This window comes from Caretta caretta, chromosome 1 (genome assembly GCF_965140235.1).
Source record: "Caretta caretta isolate rCarCar2 chromosome 1, rCarCar1.hap1, whole genome shotgun sequence".
Taxonomy (NCBI): Eukaryota; Metazoa; Chordata; order Testudines; family Cheloniidae; genus Caretta; species Caretta caretta.
In genome coordinates, this window is record NC_134206.1 from 193,758,379 (window position 1) to 193,782,970 (window position 24,592).

Sequence of the window (24,592 nt, forward strand, 5' to 3'; positions counted from 1 at the left end):
GGTGAGTAGTTCAGTTATTATTGCCTCTCTCTAGGAGAGAGTTAAAAGTCTGCACTGGCTTCCAACTTGATATGAGATATAGTTTGAGGGCTTGCTTGAAAATTATACACATTACCTGTCTCTTCAAGGCAGACTCATGCTTTCTATTTCAGCTGAGAAATTGCTCATCTGGGATGACTGAGGTGAATCTCTAGGTCTACTCACCTGAGGGCTGTGAGAAGAATAGTTGGAGGGTCCCCACATCTGCAATTCTTCCTTCTGGCAAAGTCCAAGTTCTTTAACCCTCAGGCCGTGCTGCACCCAGGCTTCACTGAAGCTGCTGGTTGGAGGAACGTGTGTTTTCAGAGGATTGTGTTTTTCTTTAGGTGACCCTGTCACTGAAGTCAGCTAACTTGAGTTGATTGATGTATTACATGTATCTTTACGCTTGTCGCAAGTACTCCCAGAGGAAAAAAAAAATCACTTGATCGTGATGCAAAACTTAAAATTTCACCGATGGACTCTGAAGGAGACTATTGCCATAGTAGTAAAGTCTTGGAAAAAATCTCTCCAGTGTTACGTGAACTGCAGAGGCATTTTTTTCTTTAGTTGCTCCATAATATCCACCCCAGGTTTTACAACGAGCTCTGTTGCATGATGGATCATAGCTTTAAAAATAGTGTGCTTAGTGCCAGGTGGGTAAATGGTGGTTGTTTGCCTCTCGAATCAATCTCGTGGAGCTGTACCTCAATATCTCAAATCAGCAGTTTCATTTGAGGAGCTCCCAGTAACCTGGGATACGACATAGAACTGTAACAGAATACCATTCAGTTAGTTCTACATGACTTCACTTTGAAATGTAGTTTTGTCTGCTGGCACAATCAGCAAAAGTAGAAGGTAAGATTGAGCTTCATCTTATGGAGCAGGAGTTGAATAATATTTAATGAAGAATGTGGTTTGAATCTAAATGCCTTGGAATATATTTTTTGTATGTTCAAAGATAATTTGTTAAATTAAAGGAGTGTATTTAACAAATTTGTTGAAGTATGGATCAAAAACATACGGTTGGAGAATGGGAGAGTGTGTGGCTAAAACAATACAAACACATGGACTCTTAATTTAACAAAAATGTTTGTAGAATCATAGAAATGTAGGTCTGAAGGGACCTCAACATCATCGAGTCCAGCCCCCTGTGCTGCAGCAGAACCAAATAAACCTAGACCATCCCTAACAGGTGTTTGCCCAACCTGTTTTTTAAAACTTCCTGCGATGTGGAATCCTCACCTCCCTTGGAAGCCTATTCCAGAGCTTTCCAACCCTTAGAGTTAGGTCAGATATTAGGAAAAACTTTCTAATTCTCCCTTGCTGCAGAGTAAGCCTATTACTTCTCGTCTTACCTTCAGTGGCCCAGGAGAACAACTGATCACCATCCTCTTCATAACAGCCCTTTACATATTTGAAGACTGGTATCAAGGTCCCGCTCAGTCTTCTTTTTTCAGGGCTCAACATACCCAGTATTTTTACCCTTTCCTCATAGATCAGGTTTTCTAAACCGTGTATAATTTTTGTTGCTGTTCTTTGGCCTTTCTGCAATATAGCCACATCCTTTCTAAAGTGCGGTACCCAAAATTGGACACAGTTCTCCAGCTGAGGCCTCACCAGTGCCAAGTAGAGTGGGATAATTACCTCCCATGTCTTATATATGACCCTTCTGTTAATACACCTTAGAAAGATATTAGGCTTTTTTGCAACTGTATCACATTGTTGACTGATATTCAATTTGTGATCCACGATAATCCCCACATCCTTTTCAAGAGTATTACTGCCTAGTCAGTTATTCCCCATTTCATAGTTATGCCTTTGATGTTTTTCTTTCCTTAGTGGACTTTGAACATGTCGTAATTGAATTTCATCTTGTTGAATTCTCCAGTTTGCCAAGGTCATTTTGAATTCTAATCCTGTCCTCCAAAGTACTTGCAACCCCTCCCACATTGGTGTCATCTGAAAATTTTATAAGCATATTCTCCATTCCATTATCCAAGTCATTAATGAAAATATTGAATAGTAGCAGACCCAGGTCGGACCCATGGGTGACCCCACAAGATATGCCCTCCTAGTTTGAAAGTGAATCATAGATAACTACTTTCTGAGTATGGCTTTTCAACCAGTTGTGCACCACCCTATAGTATTTGCATCTAGATCACAGTTCCCTAGTTTGCTTCCGACAATGTCACGTGGGACTGTCAAAAATATTTCTAATCTCAAGATATATCATATCTACTGCTTCTCCCCATTCACTAGGCCAGTTCTTGACAAATCCGTGCTGGCTATTCTTTATAACCCTATTATCCTCCAGGTGCTTACAACTTGATTTTTAAAATAATTTGTTGCAGTATCTTTCCAGGTATCGAAGTCAGGCTCAGTGGTCTATAATTCATCTGGGTCCTCTTTGTTTCCTTTTTAAAGAAGATACTGTGTTTGATCTTCTCCAGTCTTCTGGGACCTAACCCGTACTCCATGAGTTCTCTACGATAATTGCTAATGGTTCTGAGATTTCTTCTGCTAGTTCCTTATAAGTGCCCTAGGATGAATTGCATCAGGCCTTGTTGACTTACCTACATATACTTTAACCTGCTCTTTCCCTATTTTGTCTTGCATTCCTTCTCTCTTGTTGTACTTAAACATAGGCAACCATTGTGGAGCCTAATGGTATTTTTCCCCTCTTTTCTTACCCATGTTGTGGCTATTAATGTTGTTGCCTTTTGTGCCGCTTTTGCAGAGTGAAACTGACCCTCTCGTTACTCCTTCACATTGCAGACGATAACTATGTTAACGTTCATAGCTGGTTTATTCTTAAACTTTTTTTGAAGGCTCTGCCTATCATGTAAGTCTCATTTTTCAAGTAACTTGGCCCTTAGGCTCCGAAGTCTCATTGACTTTCAAAGTGCCTGAATCACTTTGGAAATGTGACTTAATTTTTTTGACGATCTTGCCACTTAACTGTTTATTATGTAATATAATTAGTTCTTACCAAAGCCTAACTTTCAAGTTGAAAACTGGCATTGTGAATACACATCTAATGACATCGTAACATGAGAATGACTTACAGCAGGGCGATTACAAGGTAAAACAATGCTTTATGCCTTGGATTCAAAAGACTTTTATTAAGTAGAAGTCTAGACCATTTTTCTGTGATGGACCAGTCACAGGCTTTAAAGACTGTAGCTTTCCTCCTGGAAAGGCAATTAATATGTACTATTCCTGCTGTTAAACTTACTGACTTTGTTTGCACTTGCTTACGGTACAAAAACATGGATGTCAGAGGATTTTCTTTGGCTGTTATTGAGAGAATGGAAACCTGCTGGTACAGCACTAGTTGAATTCTGGGTTTATGTGCCTGTCCCTTCATGGTTTATGGAGTGTGCTTCTTCTGTCTAAGCAATATAAATCAATATGAAGAGTGCTTATGAACACTTTAGGGCACTACTTTAGTATTAGAAATCTAAAACACTTGATTATATAATATTTCACGAGTCTCCATATAGCAATACTGCATCAGTCTCCTTTCACGTGCCTCAATTCTTACGCCTAGAAGGAACAGGATGAATTTCTCATTTCCACCAAGGCCACTTTCAGGCCCTTTAAAATGCCACAGTGGTGTAAAGTGGGTGTAAATATAATTCACACTGCCAGAATGGAAATGAGAATCTTGTCTTTGGAAAGAACTTTGTGAAATGCCTTGAAGTATAATGTTTCTCAAACACGTCAGGCATTTTTTAGGGAGGGAAGTAGCTATGACTGAAAAGCCAATTGCTGAAGATGAAATATTCAGCACAGTTCTTACGAGGTAAGCATAAGAGAACATTCAGGCAGGATTCTTCTTCTCTGGGAACAGTGAGCTAGTGAAAACAAAATGGTGATGGCAGAAGAATGTTCAGAAGTCTAGGGTGAATGAGAACAAGGAGGAAGAACCCTTGTGTGTGGGAGGGAAGATCAACAAGGCTGCTTGGAGGAGGTTTCTAAAAAAAGGCAAGAAACCAAAGTCTTTATGAGTCCAGACCCAATTTAGTTCTATTTCACTTTGACGAGTCTTTCTAGTTAAAAATCAAGCGGTTGGAAAAACTATGGGCATGACCAAAGCCCAAAAGTATATTGGGGTCTCCTTTCTCTTTACTTTTCCCTGTACCATTAATGGGGAGATAAAGGGAATGCAGGAAGGCGAGAGTGGACATGATGAAGGATAGTTGTGTATGTGTAATAGTAAGCTTAAGTACCTAAAAGTGCAGCCCCTTTTTTATTGCACCCTACAGAGAGGATAGAAATATGATCTTAATGTGCTGCCAGCTTTTTCTCCCCCCCCACCCCCCAGCAGTAATGGATATTAGCACTTGGATGCAAATTAAAATAATGACAAGATACCACATTAGTGATGAGTGTAGGGAGGAGAGGGTAAAATTGAGAGCTTTGGCTTGGCTAAAGCCTCCACAGTGTCTGCTGCTGAGGGGAAAGCTTGTAGTTTTCTGAAATTGGACAAAAAGGCTAATCAGATAACTGAAATACTTGGGGCTTTTGTTTCCAGCTGGGGCTAGAGGTGCATAGAAAAGGATGAACACTTCTTCAAAAATAAAAAAAAGCTAACCATATTTGAATCTCAGTAGAAACCAGTGTGGTCCCAGTCTTAGGAGAGTTTGGTTGGGGAGGGGGGGTTCTCTTCACTACTCTGCCTGCCAATTTTTCATTGAAATAAGAACTGTCTCTGTTGCAAAGGCTCTTCAGACTCTGACGCATCAGCTGTACTTCCTGCCCTTTAAAAAAAAAGTCCTATTGAAATGATCTCTAAACTAGACAGTGTTTAATCATTGCAACTGACGGTCACGACTGTGCTGTGAAGCTTAGAAATGAAAGACTAACAAAAAAGAACCTCAGCTCATTATTGTTTTTTAACAGCTATGATGCAGAAAAAATACGGTTGGTTTTGTCTGTGTTTGCGCTGTCTGATATCTCTTACCACAAGACGACTGCTGGGAGATTTAATTGGATGTCACATTAGTAAGTGTGAGTGTGTGTGTGTGTGTCTGTGTGTGTGTTTGCCCACAGTGGAATGAGTTCCATGCTTGTAGTTAAGTGATATGACATGCCTGCTGTTGAGCTCTCAAGAGCATCTCTGTGTCTGTAAATATTTTACTTGGGCTTCAAAAGTAAAGGCTAACACTTTTCTCCGTAGACCCTATACCATGTGTACGACTTTAGCAAACGTTGGAACAGCACCAACCTTTTTTCTAACTAGGATTATTAGCTGGGATTATTGAAATCGACAACAACTCCCACACTTTCAATTGAAAAACCATTTATTCAGCACCCTTGACACATGTGGCAGTTGAGAAGCAAGACAAGATCTCTGTCAGGGAGAATTCATCATAAAGATTGGACAGAGGAAACACCATAGGGAGTGAAGGACGACGGAAGACAGAGAACAACTCTCAGTAGAAAAATAAGATTTATGGGTCATATGCTGTAATTGATCTGATATTTTTATTTGCCCTTTTAAATTTGGAACAGGTGGAACACAGAACTAGACCTTAGCCTAAGGATGGAAGACAAGCAAAAGTAAGTGTTGGAGAAGAGAAATAGTGTCTAGGAGGTAGGAAATTGGTTCAAATAATAATATTAAGAAGCAACAGCTGGAAAAGTATGGCAAGGAATTGCACAGTTTCTGAGGTTTGAATGTTCCAGGGCAACTTTTAAAAATTAAACTGCTAAGACAGAAAACGTCTTTAGGATAGTTAAGATAAATTGACCACTTATATAAAACTTTAACTGTAAAATAACAAGAGAAACTGAGGATTAGGAGGAGCAAAGGGTAAAAGTCTGAAAACTCAGATGTCTTGAACATTGTACACCAAAAGATCTAAACACCAGATGACTGTATATACTTGGTAGAAGTTAAAATCATGCTTACCTGAGCTCTCTCCCCATATCCTCTATTAAACTTTATATGGTTGGAAAAGTAGAGTTGTCAGTTGCCCCATGTAAGAAACTCAACTTTTGTTACTTCATGTATGAACGCCCGTGGTGCCACATCTTTATCTTAAATGCTAGTTGCTTCCCAGTTGTCAGGTTTCTGTTGGCTATAATGGAATCTCAGGCCTATCCTTTGAAGACATGTAGGATATTGGGGCTTTAGAGCCCATTTCTTCCAGATGGACCCATATCAGACTACATAAAATCCCCAGGCAAGTACCTACTCTGGAGGAAAAAAACCAATATTCCTAATGGTTGATCACATGATACAACAGTCTGTCCTAGCAGTGCTTACAATATTGACTGTTGAAAACTCTTAGGTTCCAAGCTGATATTTTTAGTTGTGTTCAAGCAGCAAATGTTAAAAGGTATAAAAAACTGAAATGTAAGCTACCAATGTTCTTGCCTTTTTGAAGTATTCATACCATGGGAGAAAGAAGAAGTGGTTCTGGAATGTTCAATCTCATGTTTTCACTTGAAGTATTGAACAAAACCAACTACTTCAAGCCAGATGTGTGCACAAAATACTTCACACAATGCAAAACTGGTGATATTTGTCTTTGGAGGCAGAAGTGGGAAGGGGGAAGGATTCCAGTTTTAACCCTAGTTGGGACCTGAAGAGATGGCAATCAATCAAGAAAAGCTAGCTCAGACTCCTCGTGCTGCCTTGAATGGCATTGCTATATCCCCTGCAAAACTTCTTCAGGCTCTCTGTACATGTTGGAAATAACTTTATTTAAAAATAAGGGTAGACAGAGTCCAGCAGTTAAAGTAGGAGACTTGTAACCAAGATGTGTAAGTCCTATACCAAGCTCTGTTGCTGGCATGTTGTCTGATAATGAGTAAGTCACTAAGACCTGGAATGGGCAAACTTGGGTCCTTAAACTAAAATGCCTAAATCCCATTTTGAAGCAATTGTAAGTATAGCTGGGAGAAATATTTCCAAGTCAAACTCTTTTTTGCTGAAAAATGCAGAATTATAGAAAGGTTTCTAACCATCACAGAAGTGAAGTTCTGGAACAGTCTTCCAAAGGGAGCAGTAGGAGCAAAAAAACCTAACTGGCTTCAAGACTGGGCTTGATAAGTTTATGGAGGGGATGGTATGATGAGACTGCCCACAATGGTATATCACCGATCTGCAACTCCTAGCAGCAAATATCTCCAACAGCTAGTGATGGCACACTAGATGGGGAAGGATCTGAGTTATTATAGAGAATTCTTGCCCAGGTGTCTGGCTGGTGGGTCTTGCCCATATGCTCAGGGTCTAACTGATGGCCATATTTGGAGTCAGGAAGGAATTTTCTCCTGGGTCAGATTGGAAGAGATCCTGGGGATTTTTTGCCTTACTCTGCAGTATGGGGCATGGGTCACTTGCAGGTTTAAACTAGTGTAAATGATGGATTCTCTGTAACTTAAAGACTTTATATAATGATTTCAGTAACTCAGCCAAAGATTATGGGTCTACTATAGGTATGGGTGGGTGAGGTTCTGTGGCCTGCAATGTACAGGAGGTCAGACTAGATGATCATGTTGGTCCCTTCTGACCTTAAAGTCTCTGAGTCTGAGATTTGTGTTGACCAAAACATTTAACAAATATGCCCTTTTCAACCAATTGTTTGGGTTGCAAGAAAAAAGAAATTTCAGAACTGTCAATCATTTTGACATTTCCACAATGAAACATTTTGAAATTTTGGGCTAGATTCACAGAGGGATTTCGGTGCCATTCACAAAAATGGAATAAGGAAAGGTTGTATTGTACTGATAAGTAGGCATTCTAAGATAAACCCTTTATTAAGAAGGTGAACTATTTGTGCATAAATAAAGTTACGAAACTTCCTACTTCTCATGGGCTGCAGTCTGCGACTCTCTGGTTCTGGGCTCATTTGTTTCTGTTCCCTGCAGTAAGTGTCCCAGGAAACAAAAGACTGCAGGAAGAGTACAGGAAGTGTTGTATCTCTTCACTTCCTAGAGGACTTATTTATAGCACAAAGGTGGTGGTGGTGATACCCAGTAGCCCACTGTTTATGGTACTCACCTGCGATGTGGGAAGTTCAAATCCTTGCTCTAGAGCAGGGACTTGAATGCAAGTCTCCCCCTCCCAGGTGAACATCCTAATCACCAGGCTATAGGCTATTATGGAGAGGGACTCTCAATCTCTCCTATTGAAGCTGTGCCACTTTGTATAAAATACTTGAATAGTCTTCGGGAGACAGAGTATGAATGACACTACATCCTGGAGGTCAGGGCACTAACATGGGATGGGCAACATCAGATTCTATTCCCTGTTCCAATTAATGTGATTTTAGGTTATGTTTAGGATGCATAACCTATTCATCAAAGCTTCATATTTTTGGCTTTATTCTCTGTGCCTCAGTCTACTCATTTACAAAATAGGAAATTGATAATTAATCCCCTCACATGAGGGTTGTGAAGCTGAACTGATGGTTTTCACGATGAAATGGAAAATGCCATGTAAAGTACAGAGAGAAAAATGAAACTCCATTCTTAATGAAGGCTCTTTCTCATCCTCTCTGCTCCACACTTAGATGTTAGTGAAAAAGATCAAATGGTGCAAGAATTGATACAACAGAGGAATCTGGGGTCTATTTCAAGCCCTGTTTGATGTTGTATTGTATTGCCATCCTTGTATTGGATGCCTGGCCAACAACCGCCACTCTGGCCACCCAGCTCTGAAGGCAGTGCAGAAGTAATGGTTGCAATATCGTGACCCCCCACTAAAATATCCTTGCGACCCCCCCCCAACATCCTTTTGGGTCAGGATCCCCAATTTGAGAAATGCTGCTCTCCCCCATGAAATCTGAATAGTATAGGGTAAAAGCGCACAAAAGACCAAATTTCATTGTGGGAGGGGAGAACAGATTTCATGGTCCGTGAATTTGGTAGGGCCCTACTCATAAGCAAACTAAGGAAATATGGTCTAGGTGAAATTACTATAAGGAGTGTTCCAAAGGGAAAGACTGTTCTTAGAGTAGTCATCAATGAATTGCTGTTAAACTGGGAAGCCATATCAAGTAGGGTTCTGCAGAGGTCTTTCCTAGGTCTGGTGCTATTCAGTATTTTCCCTTAACAATTTGGATGGTGGAATGGAATGTACACTTATAAAATTTGCAGATGACATTAAGCTGGGAGAGGTTGATAGCACTTTGGAGTGCAGGAATAGGCTTTAAAATGATCTCAGTAAATCTGAGAATTCATCTGAAATCAATAAGATGAAATTTAATAAAGACAATTGCAAAGTACTACACTTAAGACAGGGAAAAAATCAAATCCCAAAATATAAAATGGGGAATAAGAGGCTACAGAAAAGGAGCTGGGGTGATAGTGTATCACAAACTCAAGTCAGTCAACTGTGATGCTGTTGCATAAAAGGCAAATGACATTCTGGGATGCACTAACAGAAGTGTCGTATGCAAGATATAGGAGGTAATTTTTCAACTCTACACAGCACTGGTGAGGCCTCAGCTGGAGTATTGTCCATTTATGGGTGTCACATTTTCAGAAAAATGTGAACAAACTGGAGTCCAGAGGAGAGCCACAAAACAAAGAAGTATAGAAAATATGACCTATGGGGAATGGTTGAAAGAATTGGAATGGTTTAGTCTAGAGAAGGCTGAGGTGGGACCTGATACCAAATAAATTAAGGGCTGTTACAAAACAGGATTGTGGTCAGTTATTCTCCATGTACACTGAGGTAAGGGAGATATAGGTTGGATATTAGGGAAACATTTCTAAGGGTAGTTAAATGCTGGAATAGGCTTCCAAGGGAGGTTGTGGAATCCCCAGATTGGAGATATTTAAGAACAGGTTTGACAAACTCCTGTCAGAGATTCTGCCTCTAGGTATCTGGCTGAAATTTAGCCCTGATAAGTACAGACCCAAAAACTAACATCTGATTGGTGGATAGGCATGGATTATCTATCAGTAAGATTGCACAATTCTGTAGATTTGGGTTAAGTGTTAGTAATATTACTTCATTTTCCTTTCTTTGCTACTGTACAGTGCTGGCTTTGTGGCCACACCTTCTACTGGCCAGCCCATATAGGACAAGGGACTTGACTGTGTAACCAGCTGTGGGAGAAATTGTTACTCAAGTGATAAAAGCTTATGCTTCCAGAGATGGACAAGAGTTCTAATCCAATCCACCCTTGTGCAATTTAGGTATTCCATGTTTTTTTTGTTAGTTTGCTTTTACACAATGGGCCAATCTGATCTGTGGTGTAAATCCACTTAGATGAATGGAGGTAGGACATGTGAATTAACCATAATATCGGAGTTGTCTCTTTTGTTAATACTAGAACTGCACTGTATAGTTAAGCATAATGATGAATTAGGTAAAAAACGTGGCTCTTAATCCAGTATTCTTTTGCAATACTTACTTTGGAAAACAAAACAAAAAAACCTCCATGCTCCAATGCTTCATGCATGTAGTATATGCTATAGCAGTAAATTGCTTGACTTCACTTATGGGAAGATTTATAACATTGAAGTGATAATCGCTGCTTTTGGGGCTTCACCTGTTGAAGTTTCATAGAAATTTTATGGAGAAAGCTGAGATGGTATGTTTGTGCTGATATAATAGACTCATAGATATTAAGGTCAGAAGGGACCATTATGATCATCTAGTCTGACCTCCTGCACAATGCAGGCCACAGAATCTCATCCACCCACTCCTGCAATAAACCTCTCACCTATATCTGAGCTATTGATGTCCTCAAACCATGGTTTAAAGACTTCAAGTGCAGAGAATCCTCCAGCAAGTGACCCGAGCCCCATGCTACAGAGGAAGGCGAAAAACCCCAAGGCCTCTTCCAATCTGCCCTGGAGGAAAATTCCTTCCCAACCCCAAATATGGCGATCAGCTGAACCCTGAACGTGTGGGCAAGATTCACCAGCCAGATACCCAGGAAAGAATTCTCTGTACTAACTCAGATCCCAGCCCATCTGACATCCCATCACAGGCCATTGGGCCTATTTACCATGAATAGTTAAAGATCAATTAATTGCCAAAATCATGTTATCCCATCATACCATCTCCTCCATAAACTTATCGAGTTTAATCTTGAAGCCAGATAGGTCTTTCCCCCCTCTGCTTCCCTTGGAAGGCTATTCTAGAACTTCACTCCTCTGATGGTTAGAAACCGTCGTCTAATTTCAAGTCTAAACTTCCAATGGCCAGTTTATATTTGTTTGTTCCTGTGTCCACATTGGTATTGAGCTTAAATAATTCCTCTCCCTCTCTGGTATTTATCCCTCTGATATATTTATAGAGAGCAATCATATCTCCCCGCAGCCTTCTTTTGGTTCGGCTAAACAAGCCAAGCTCCTTGAGTCTCCTTTCATAAGACAGGTTTTCCATTCCTCAGATCATCCTAGTAGCCCTTCTCTGTACCTGTTCCAGTTTGAATTCATCCTTCTTCAACATGGGAGACCAGAACTGCACACAGTATTCCAGATGAGGTCTCACCAGTTCCTTGTATAAGGGTATTAACACCTCCTTTTCTCTACTGAAAATACCTCGCCTGATGCATCCCAAGACCACATTAACTTTTTTCACAGCCATATCACACTGGCGGCTCATAGTCATCCTGTGGTCAACCAATACTCAAAGGTCCTTCTCCTCCTTCGTTACTTCTAATTGATGCATCCCCATCTTATAACTAAAATTCTTCTTATTAATCCCTAAATGCATGACCTTACACTTCTCACTATTAAATTTCATCCTATTACTATTACTCCAGTTTACAAGGTCATCCAGATCCTCCTGTATGATATCCTGGTCCTTCTCTAAATTGGCAATACCTCCCAGCTTTGTATCATCCGCAAACTTTATTAGCACACTCCCTCATTTTGTGCCGAGGTCAGTAATAAAAAGATTGGTCCCAAAACTAATCCCTCAGGAACTCCACTGGTAACGTCCCTCCAGCCTGACAGGTCACCTTTCAGTAGGACCCGCTGTAGTCTCCCTGTTAACCAATTCCTTATCCACCTTTCAATTTTCATATTGATCCCCATCTTTTCCAATTTAACTAATCATTTCCCATGTGGCACCATATCAAACACCTTACTGAAAACTAGGTAAATTAGATCCACTGCGTTTCCTTTGTCTAAATAATCTGTTACTTTCTCAAAGAAGGAGATCAGGTTGGTTTGGCACAATCTACCTTTTGTAAAACCAGGTTGTATTTTGTCCCATTTACCATTGACCTCAATGTCCTTAACTACTTTCTCCTTCAAATTTTTTTTCCAAAACCTTGCATACAACAGATGTCAAACTAACAGGCCTGTAGTTACCCGGATCACTTTTTTTTCCTTTCTTAAAAATAGGAATTATGTTAGCAATTTTCCAGTCATACGGTACAACTCCTGAGTTTACAGATTCATTAAAAATTCTTGCTAATGGGCTTGCAATTTCCTGTGCCAATTCCTTTAATATTCTTGGATGAAGATTATCTGGGGCCCCCGATTTAGTCCCATTAAGCTGTTTGAGTTTCGCTTCTCCCTCAGATATGGTAATATCTACCTCCATATCCTCATTCCCATTTGTCATGCTACCATTATCCCTAAGATCCTCATTAGCCTCATTAAAGACTGAGGCAAAGTATTTGTTTAGATATTGGGCCATGCCTAGATTATCCTTGACCTCCACTCCATCCTCCGTGTTTAGTGGTCCCACTTCTTCTTTCTTTGCTTTCTTCTTATTTATATGGCTATAGAACCTTTTACTATTGGTTGTAATTCCCTTTGCAAGGTCCAACTCTACTTGACTTTTAGCCTGTCTCACTTTATCCCCACATGTTCTGACCTCAGTAAGGTAGCTTTCCTTGCTGATCCCTCCCATCTTCCACTGCCTGTATGGTTTCTGCTTTTTCTTAATCACCTTTCTGAGATGCTTGCTCATCCAGCTTGATCTACAACTCCTGCCTATGAGTTTTTTCCCCTTACTTGGGATGCAGACTTCTGATAGCTTCTGCAGCTTTGACTTGAAGTAATCCCAGGCCTCCTCTGCCTTTAGATCCATAAATTCTTCAGTCCAATCCACTTCCCTAACTAATTTCCTTAATTTTTGAAAGTCAGCCCTTTTGAAATCAAAAACCCTAGTCACAGATTTATTTTTGTTTATCCTTCTGTTCAGTTTGAACTGAATTAGCTCATGATCACTCGAATCAAGATGATCCCATACAACCATTTCTTCTATGAGGTCCTCACTACTCACAAAAAACAAATCTAAAATGGCATCCTCTCTTGTCGGTTCAGCAACTACTTGGTGAAGGAATCCATCAGCTATCGCATCTAGGAAAATCTGAGCCCTATTATTATTACTAGCACTCGTCCTCCAGTCTATATCTGGGAAGTTAAAGTCTCCCATGATCACACAGTTTCCATTAGTATTTACTTCATTAAAAAGATTAAAGAGGGCTCTATCCATATCCAGATTGGATCCCAGCGGTCTGTAGCACACCCCAAGCACTATCCCAGGGGATAGTGGGGTGCATAGGTTGTTATACTTGAAGTGATGAACCTATTGCTTTATGTGCTGCACTGCCAGAGACACTGCCATTACAGATAATTATGGAAAATTGAAGTTGACTAGCTGTCCTGTAAGGTTCCGTGACACTTCAGGCCAAACTAGAGGTGTCTCCATTAAATTCCAAGGTTTGGTAATTGCTTAAGCATACTCTTGTAGCTAAAGCAAAGAACTGTGTGTTGAGGCAGATTATGTTCCCAATTTTGTCCCAGATTTCATCTGAAGACCTGAGTAAATTACTAAGCCTCTCTGTTCTTCTGTTTGTTCATCTGCGAAATGGGGCTAATACTTACCTATTGCCATGCTTGCAGTATTACGTTGAAATCTATGGATGGAAGTCACAGTAGAAATGCAAATCTTATTACAATGCATCAAATCGAGTTTATTTATACTCTCAGGGAAGTAGCTGCATAACTTGAGTTGCATGCCAGAAACTGAGCAGGAAGTAGACTGTTATGTCAACTCCAATCCCACTGTACCGTTGGGCATAAATTTCCCTCCCTCCCCTCCACTTACTCTCCAAACTGCTGTTGTAACATACCTGTACGCAACCGAACAGAATCTGTGATCAAAGGTTGCTGCTCACTTTTGTACTGTGTTTACACTGTGACTTATTTGGGATGAACAGTGTTATAAACACATTTATAAACTGAAGACTTATGCACCATAGATTACCCGTAACATTACTTTATGCAGTGTTCATACACACACAGCTAACCAACTTGTCTAAGGCACCCAAGCTCTCTCTTAGCTATCTGCTTAAAGTTGAAAGTTCCTCCTGCTTAAAATTTCACTGCCGACTTTTCATGGCAGTTGAAGCTCCTCAGTAGGAGAGTCTGAAGGTGTGTTTTGTGTCATAGTGACACTAAAATCTTGGTTTTACAATCTGGAAGCCCCAGAGCTGGGTTGCAGTTAATGACAATTTCTAAGGCACTAACACAGATCCTCAAACTCATTGTCAGAGATTCCCTCTGAGACATTAGTGCTCAGTCAAAGATAGATAGACCTAATGATGCAAGGTAAGATGGAACTAGAAGATGCATGGCCTTCGTGGGTGCGTGATCAGACTATTGATAAATCAAGTCTGGCACCATATCTCTAACAGAAGCAAATAACTAATATTTTGGGGGAAGAAACTTCCCCACAATGCACCTGCCCTATTGTGCAGTGTTCGTACAGGAGCATGTTGCTGGAGGCTTAGGCAGAGGCCTCAGGAGGTTGGGGAGTAGGACTAGAGAGATGTAAATTTGAGAATTTGATATAAGCCCTGTGGCCTGAAGCCTTGGTGAGAAGAGAACTCACTATTGTCATTTGTTGGTGAACTGGGAGAAGAGTGGCCCAGAACTGCAGATGGGCAGGGGGATCCATGGGTGACTGTTGGAGATCCAGGGTTCACTGGCATTTCAGTTTTATGTGATGATTTGGGGCACTTTGGCTAAAATTCAGTTTACGTTTTGAGTTTGGGGGAAAATGAACGCGGTTGACTTTGTTGGGTGATGAAGGGGCAAAGGAGCTATAATGACATGCCTGGGAGCACTCTGGCTGACTGCAGTCAGGCACAGTTGGGTTAAGGGAACATGGACGGAGCCAAAGGAAGGAAAGAGAGCGGGGGAAAGGGCCCTTGTCTTCTACTGGGAGTGCCTTTTTGGTGGTGAGGACTCTGATAAGCATCCTCGATACCACTGATTGCTCTCTAAGAGTGGAGCTGAGACTGCTACAAAATGGTGGATGGTGTAGAACAGCTTCAGAACAATGACAGCACAGAGCCGCAGCAGCACCTTTGAGGTGATGGATGGTACAGAGCAGCAGCAGGTGCCACAGAGCTAGGCAGCTTTGACTGAAACCACATAGAGCAGCAGCCAACTTGAGGGACTCTGGTATAGGATTCATACCCAGTAGTAGAGCCCCCAGAACAGCCCCAAAAGCATTGATTTGCTAGAATCCTTGGACTTCTTCAACCCAGGACAGCTAACTGTAAGTGGGAAGGATGGAAGTGGCAGAACACATCAGTCCACACACAATGGCCAAAGGAGGGCTGACGTTGGCACTGCTGTTAAGACACCTGGGAGACTGACAGCATTGAATTTGTTGATCATTAATGGCTGGTTTTCCAAAATTCATTCTATTGCCTCCCCTTATCCCCAAAATGCAGTTCTTTGTTTCAACCCCTGGACTCAGTCCTTGCTAGTGAGGGAATATCAAGGGTGCCCAGGGTGGTGTATTCAGGTGCTCAGGTCTCTAGGTGGGGGTAGAGCCAGTGCTAAGTCTTTAGAAAAAAAAACCTTGAAAACTGAACCTGGTGCTTTTTGTTGCTGACTCCATCTGGCAGAAAGGTTGTATTTAAATAAGGTGTGCATTCATCCAGACACTTGCTGGGCCTGTTCTCTTCTCTCATATATGTCTAACCCGTTAACCTCACCAGTCAGAACTCCATGGAGGAGGAAATCAGGCCCTCTGTAAGTAAGTATTCGAACAGAGCACTGTGACTTGTCATGGTCATGAACTAAACTGGCAATAGAGAATGTTTATTTCCTGTTTAATTATTGTATTTGATTCATTTAATATCTCATGTTAGTCAATGTTTCTGCCCTTCATGTAAAAGACCTTCTCCTCTAGTATTTTTTGCCTTTTCCTAATTATCAGGGTAGATAATTTTCTTTATTTACCATTTTCTCCATTGCTGATGTGATGTGATGTGATGTGAGGGAGGGAGCACTAATGGCATCTCTATACAACATTTTGTACTGTTAACATAGGATTTAAAAATACTCACAGTACAACATGCTGTTTTAATGCTGTAATCCAATGTCAGCAGTTTTGTTTATCCCCTGATCTTGTGTGCTTAGCAGAAGAGTATGCTGTTCTTAAAACAAAAGCATTTCCTCAGCATCTGTCTTAAGTTAATGGGCTGTGTGCTTCAGGGAATTGGAGGATGGACTCTTCCCTCTCAAGAAGTGAAATGGAAGCCAGGCACTCCATGGACTTTAGTGCAATTGCTGCATCACACAAGTCTGTTGGCAGAGAGGGTTCACATAATCCATGGAACCATCATTCTCCTAACATTATCCACAAGCAAGGGGGATCCTTGTCCTATCCTCTGTGCATCAGAACCACACCAGTTCAACTGGTCATAAGCCATTGAGTTATGGTAAGGGCTACAAAAAAGTGTTTCACATTAGCTAAAATTTTCACCTATATCTGTTACATAATAGCTCAGTTGGAGATAATTAAATTGCACTTCACTAGAAGGATTTTTTCAGCTGTGCTCCAGCATTTTGCAATGTCCACCTTCATGTCCACTTGCCATTAGTCCAAAGCTGAGGTCAGTTCAGGGGTAGCATGAGCTGTTAGAGTAGGAGACTGGAATTCAGGCAATGTCTGTATTCTTCATTTGCAATGACTTGGTATGTAATTTGGGGAAAATAACCTCACTGTGGTTCAGCTTCTCTGTCTATGTATCGGGGATGATAATACTTCCCTTTCTTGAAAGTATTTCAAGCCTTGATAGTCAATTGCTTTGAGATTCTTGGATGGAGGAAGTTATAGAAACTAGAAGTATTAAGTCAATTACCTGTGGAGAAATGGGAAGGTGTTGAAGATTATAGCTTTTTGCATGGTGGTGACTACATATGAATTTCTGCTCTGTGCTGAAGGCCAGCACAAAGCTTATGTCCACTTAATTCTCAAAATGGGCCTTTGCCACAGGAGTGAATTTCTTTCTCTCACTACTTGGCTGTGCTGTGCTGCTGAACCAAAGGGTGTGAGGGAACTAGTCCCTGAGTAGTCAATTAGTAAATTTATTCCCTCAGTAAGCCATTAAATGTTTGTTTTTGCTAGAAATGGCAACATAACAGTGAGAAAATATTTCCCATGCTACATAATAGCCTCCTCTGAGAGATTAAATTAGCCTTTTTTGACAATTTAAGCGGTGGATATGTAAAACGTGTAAGATACAGTTGTGACAGTTAAAATCTGACTCTGACAGCTGCTGCTTGGTGTCTCAGAGGATGTCCCTACATGAACATATTTTTCCCTAGTGCACTGTGCGTGTTCTGCTAGATCACAGTACAGGAATTAGCCAGTTTAGAATATTTTAAAGACAAAATCCTTTGAGGAATTGTTGCTTATTTGGCCAGCATTGGAAAACATGAGTTACATTGAAATAACAGTTCCCAATTTAGTAATCAAGATTTATGGACGCATTGTGTGTTTCAAAATGTTAAGTAAACAAATGTGACTATTATCCACCTTTTTTTATTTATGGGGGGGAGTGAGGGAGGGAGGGACAGTTCTGGCTAGAGCTAAGCGAATAAACCATTTGTCAGTTCACTGGCAATTGTGAAAAATAGAGAGAATGTGTTTCAGGTCAAACCAAAACCAAAATGTTTTAGGTGAATCAAAAGTAGAAAAAATTAAATGAAATGCTTTGTTCCTATTTTGACAATATAACCTTCACTGAATGGTTCAAAAGCAAAACTAAAGGAAACTTGAAAAAATGAAAATATGCTAAGAACCAAAACATTCAAAATGTTTCATTCTGAAAATTTTCAGAATGAAACATTTTGATTTTGTAGGGATTTTGTTTAGTTTTTTTCAACCAAAACACTAATTTATTAACAGTTTCGGTGTCACCAAATTTGCATTTTTTTCACTGTGGGAAAAAATGTTTTGTCAAAAAATTTCACTTAGCTCTAGTTCTGGCATCCCTGTAACATGGGACATTTTAAAGACTTCTCAGTGCCTTGGCAGGTTTAATAATCTGCTCTACAATGTTCATATTTAAAAGCATCACTTGAAGTGATGGAAATACAGTTGGAAGGTTCTGCAAGAAGATGCCTAGCTCATTTATGGCCTTATAGACTGATTGTTTTAGGGAAGCATAATTCAGGAGTCTGAATTTGTTTTAAATCCAGGCATGTTTAAGTAGCTACACCCAGGCTCTCCCAAAAAACAAGAATGGAGAATTGTGGTTTTCCATTTGTCCAATGAGAGAGAGGAAAGAAATGAAATCCCTTTTTCATTTGATACATTCGGAGGAACAGTTTTCAGAAGCAAAGAGAAGCTTTTGCTTGGAGGAAAATTTTCTGCTGAAGATGCTATTTACTTTTCAGAGTGGACACAGGATTTTCCATGAAGCAGTGTTCTCCTCTGACATGGCTTGTGAAGTGGTACAGGATTAAGCTGTCAAAATTCTTCCTGACACAATGCCTATGTTGTCCGCTGCTTGTTCAGTCACAATGTATAGCAAACTGCTCAAGTCCAAAGGGGATACATTCAAGTTGCAGTTACACTTAAACTTAATTTTATACGAATATGATTTGCAGCACTGACATTATGGAGAGTGTCATGAAATGAAGCTGATCATCTCCTGGGGCCAACTTTTGCCACATGTGAGGTAATAGTTCTATTGACTTGAATGGGAGATCTTTCAGACCTATACGTTGCATGCACGCCTGACTGCACATGGTTTCCATGTGGAATTAGGCCTACTCTGACTGTGTGCTGCAATGCTTAGCTGAACATTACACAACCCAGAGAGGGAGCCAGTGTTCCTTTTCTGTCCTTTTTCACTAGATCTCACTATTCAAAACACAAACATAAAGCAGGCGCTAGTATTCAAAAATGAACGCTGCACAAAAAAATGGAATTAGCCAAACTTGTATTAAATACCCTGCTCAAAATATAAACCAGCTGTATTGAGCATCAGTACCAAGTGATTGCAACCGAGTGCTGCCATCAAGCTTGCATCAGAAGACAGAGTTGCAGGCCATACTAAGTTTACAAACTTACCCACCACAAGACAACAGCTAATGATTTTGTATGTAGTAGTCACTCTGGTAGCAGACTTTGGAATTTGTAAAGTTCACTATGATTTAAGCTTTAGGGGACCAAGCAGGATTTAAGGCATTGTCCAGTGTTATTTTTTAACTCGTTGAACCAGTGAATGTAGACTGAAATTACAATTAAGCAGTAGTCCAACTTCTTAAAATAAAATGTTGTGAGACCTTTATCACGGGCATGTAAGTGAAAATGTAAGGGGCAGCTACCTAGCTAAGATTTTTGGCATGTAGTACTAGAACAGTGTAAACATGGCAAAACACTTAGTGTGAATATTCCTTTTGTTTTATAAACTAACTTGCTTCAGGTGTGTCTGCATTTTCCCCCCAATAATTTTCTAGTGAATGAGTTTACTGGTAGGAATGGCTGATGGAAATACTGAATTTCAAATGAATATTAAACAAATTTCAAAGAATGCAGAATTTATCAGACTCTGTATGCACACAGGGAAACATTTTAAGAGCTACTGAATTAGCTAACAGAACATACTTTGTGACCCTTGTCTAAGATACTAAGAAATATAGCTTCAAATTTAAAATATTGAAAACCAGCGTGGAGAGACTTAAAACTGTCTGTCTGTAGATGAATGATCTGATTGGTCACTGGCTTAAATTTTACTGTAGTACAACTCAGTTGATTCCAACGAAGTTCTGTTGGCCTAATAGGAGTAATTCACTGGCCTAAAGAGTTTGTTTCTTCAATAGAACAGAAAAAACCAAACATGAATAAGAAAGAATGAAGATACTTAGGGATAACTCTTGAATGGAATTGGGGCCTAATTGTTGTTTTGGATGGAGTACAGTGTACACAGATGAATATTTTATATTTAATTTCACACATGGAGGTATAGATGGCTATAAATAGTTTTGTAAGTAAAAAAATCATACAAAAAATGTAATTGAATGGGTATAGTATTTCCCAGAGTGTTTGTGTCTGATTTAACATATTTCTTCCCATACACATCCTAAATCAGATTATTGCACAGTTTGCAATTCAGAACACACTAAACTTGGTTGATTTATAAGTTCAATTTATTTTATATCCCAAAGTTTATTCATTTGCCTTCATTATAATGTATGAAATTTGGCAAGAGTCAGGTGACTGAATACTAAGGAGGATTTGAAGATAGTTGAATTGTGTGCCATTGATTAAATGTGTTTAATTTGAACCATAATTTGATCACTTGTTATCCAATTTTAAAAAGTCCAGATCTGAAGAAATCCATAATTAAAACACCCTATAGAAACCAAGTTACCGAGATAAATCTCAGGCTTAATTATATAATCACATGATGTTTGGTAAAACATGGTAAAACTTGATCTTCCTACAGTGTAACTAGGAAAAGTTACTTAGTTGCTTAGTTTATTCTGATCTTATGTAACGTTTTATTGATAGCCTTCTTCAGCTAACCCTGAATGACCTATAATGAGTGTACTCATGGTAGCGTATAACATAAGGGACCATCTCAGTAAATTAAGAGCTGGTAGCAACCTCCCAGTGTCACAGCAAAATGCCACATAGAATCATAGAATTATAGAATATCAGGGTTGGAAGGGACCTCAGGAGGTCATCTAGTCCAACCCCCTGCTCAAAGGAGGACCAATCCCCAATTAAATCATCCCAGCCAGGGCTTTGTCAAGCCTGACCTTAAAAACTTCTTAGGAAGGAGATTCTACCACCTCCCTAGGTAACCCATTCCAGTGTTTCACCACCCTCCTAATGAAAAAGTTTTTCCTAATATCCAACCTAAACCTCCCCCAGTGCAACTTGAGACCATTACTCCTTGTCCTGTCCTCTTCTACCACTGAGAATAGTCTAGAACCATCCTCTTTGGAACCACCTCTCAGGTAGTTGAAAGCAGCTATCAAATCCGCCCTCATTCTTCTCTTCCGCAGACTAAACAATCCCAGTTCCCTCAGCCTCTCCTCATAAATCATGTGTTCCAGTCCCCTAATCATTTTTGTTGCCCTTCGCTGGACTCTCTCCAATTTATCCACATCCTTCTTGTAGTGTGGGGCCCAAAACTAGACACAGTACTCCAGATGAGGCCTCACCAATGTCGAATAGAGGGGAACAATCACGTCCCTCGATCTGCTGGCTATGCCCCTACTTATACATCCCAAAATGCCATTGGCCTTCTTGGCAACAAGGGCACACTGCTGGCTCATATCCAGCTTCTTGTCCACTGTCACCCCTAGGTCCTTTTCCGCAGAACTGCTGCCGAGGCATTCGGTCCCTAGTCTGTAGCGGTGCATTGGGTTCTTCCGTCCTAAGTGCAGGACCCTGCACTTATCCTTGTTGAACCTCATCAGATTTCTTTTGGCCCAATCCTCCAGTTTGTCTAGGTCCCTCTGTATCCTATCCCTACCCTTCAGCGTATCTACCACTCCTCCTAGTTTAGAATCATCCGCAAATTTGCTGAGAGTGCAATCCACACCATCCTCCAGATCATTTATGAAGATATTGAACAAAACCGGCCCCAGGACTGACCCTTGGGGCACTCCACTTGATACCGGCTGCCAACTAGACATGGAGCCATTGATCGTTACCCGTTGAGCCCGAAAATCTAGCCAACTTTCTACCCACCTTATAGTGCATTCATCCAGCCCATACTTCTTTAACTTGCTGGCAAGAATACTGTGGGAGACTGTGTCAAAAGCTTTGCTAAAGTCAAGAAACAATACATCCACTATTTTCCCTTCATCCACAGAACCAGTAATCTCATCATAGAAGGCAATTAGTTTAGTCAGGCATGACCTTCCCTTGGTGAATCCATGCTGACTGTTCCTGATCACTTTCCTCTCGTGTAAGTGCTTCAGGATTGATTCCTTGAGGACCTGCTCCATAATTTTTCCGGGGACTGAGGTGAGGCTGAGTGGCCTGCAGTTCCCAGGATCCTCCTTCTTCCCTTTTTTAAAGATTGGCAGTACATTAGCCTTTTTCCAGTCATCCGGGACTTCCCCCCATTTGCCATGAGTTTTCAAAGATAATGGCCAATGGCTCTGCAATCACAGCCGCCAATTCCTTTAGCACTCTCGGATGCAACGCGTCCAGCCCCATGGACTTGTGCACGTCCAGCTTTTCTAAATAGTCCCTAACCACCTCTATCTCCACAGAGGGCTGGCCACCTACTCCCCATGCTATGATGCCCAGCGCAGCAGTCTGGGAGCTGACCTTGTTCGTGAAGACAGAGGCAAAAAAAGCATTGAGTACATTAGCTTTTTCCACATCCTGTGTCACGAGGTTGCCTCCCTCATTCAGTAAGGGGCCCACACTTTCCTTGGCTTTCTTCTTGTTGCCAACATACCTGAAGAAACCCTTCTTGTTACTCTTAACATCTCTTGCTAGCTGCAGCTCCAGGTGTGATTTGGCCCTCCTGATTTCATTCCTACATGCCCGAGCAATATTTTTGTTTAGTGTAAATAGCTAGCATGTATATTGTAAGGGACCATTCTAGGTAGAGGGATCCATTAAAATCTCTGCAGTCATAGGATAAAAACAGGGGGTTAGTGAGTTACAGATTGTTGTAATAAACCATAAATCCACTGTCTCTGTTCAGTCCATGATTTTTAGTGTCTAGCAACGTAATGCATTTAAGCTCTCAGGCTCCTCTTTTGAAAAGTTTCCTTTGAGGATGAGGATTGATAGATAAGATATAGGTGTCAACAGGTCACTATTCTGAAACCTATTCTTGAATGGTGCCTTACAATATGTGCTGACTACTTATGCTAAACTATCTGTTCCACTTTGCATTTTGCTGTGATGCTGGGAGTTCCCTTTCCAGACCTGAAGAAGAGCTCTATGTGGCTTGAATGAGTGTCTCTCTCACCAACAGAAATTGGTCCAATAAAAGATATTACCTCACCCACGTTGTCATTCTTTTAACTGGTTAATGTATTTTTATAAGTTGGTAAGACACCACAGTGAAATGACATTTTATTTCATATAATCCATAGGGCATTGTCACAGATGTACTGGACTAAATTTATGTTACATGTAAGTCACTGAACAAAGTGGACTTACGCTAGGGAAAAAACTTGTTCAAGTATTTTCATGACATTTGAGTACTTAACGGCTCATTGTGTAGGTTGGGAGGGTCGCAGAGCTCCAGCCTGAGCAGCAATGAAAAGGTCCTGCAGCCCAAGCCAGCTGACATGGGCCAGCCATGGGTTTTTCTTTGCTGTAGACATACCCAATAAGGCATGCTCCCAAAATGAAGAACTGAGTCATTAGAGAGATGAGGGTTTAGAATAATCAACAACAGGGCTGAAAGTATTTGAAGTGGTGCAGGAAGCACTATTGGTCCTCCATGCATGCCTGATTGAAAAAGGGACTGGTTAGAAATTGAGTTACTGCATTGTTGGTTAGACATTTATTTCATCTGCATTATAGGTCTCCGAAATGAAGTGTAAAAATACACTGTCAAAATGTTAAGAAACACAAAAATGTCTTTTAAAAGAAGTAAACTGAGAGTAAACTGACCAGAAAACTAAAATAAACCAAATAAGAATGATAAGCAACATCTCTAGTTAGATTCAAGTTCATTGAATTCTAAAATAAAACTCACATATTTCTGTGAAGGGATTTGATACCTGTGGGTGCCTTCTCCATAGAATCATAGAATATAAGGGTTGGAAGGGACCCCAGAAGGTCATCTAGTCCAACCCCCTGCTCGAAGCAGGACCAAATCCCAGTTAAATCATCCCAGCCAGGGCTTTGTCAAGCCTGACCTTAAAAACCTCTAAGGAAGGAGATTCTACCACCTCCCTAGGTAACGCATTCCAGTGTTTCACCACCCTCTTAGTGAAAAAGTTTTTCCTAATATCCAATCTAAACCTCCCCCACTGCAACTTGAGACCATTACTCCTCGTTCTGTCATCTGCTACCATTGAGAACAGTCTAGAGCCATCCTCTTTGGAACCCCCTTTCAGGTAGTTGAAAGCAGCTATCAAATCCCCCCTCATTCTTCTCTTCTGCAGGCTAAACAATCCCAGCTCCCTCAGCCTCTCCTCATAACTCATGTGTTCCAGACCCCTAATCATTTTTGTTGCCCTTCGCTGGACTCTCTCCAATTTATCCACATCCTTCTTGAAGTGTGGGGCCCAAAACTGGACACAGTACTCCAGATGAGGCCTCACCAATGTCGAATAGACTCCAGACTCTCCTTATCTGATACTGAAAAGGCAAAGAGCGTTTCCCAAACTTTAA

General features: G+C 40.6%; 2 long non-coding RNA genes across 3 annotated transcripts in view; one reads left to right on the forward strand and one right to left on the reverse strand.

Moving 5' to 3' along the window:
• The window catches only part of LOC125645279 (uncharacterized), a 33,356-nt gene extending 32,488 nt beyond the window's left edge, over window positions 1-868 (reverse strand). Inside the window, exon 1 of the long non-coding RNA XR_007359273.2 lies at window positions 205-868. This is a non-coding gene — a long non-coding RNA (uncharacterized LOC125645279). The remainder of the gene's footprint in view (window positions 1-204) is intronic.
• LOC142068642 (uncharacterized) overlaps window positions 1-24,592 on the forward strand; it is a 282,297-nt gene that overhangs the window by 108,564 nt on the left and 149,141 nt on the right. The window lies entirely within an intron of this gene.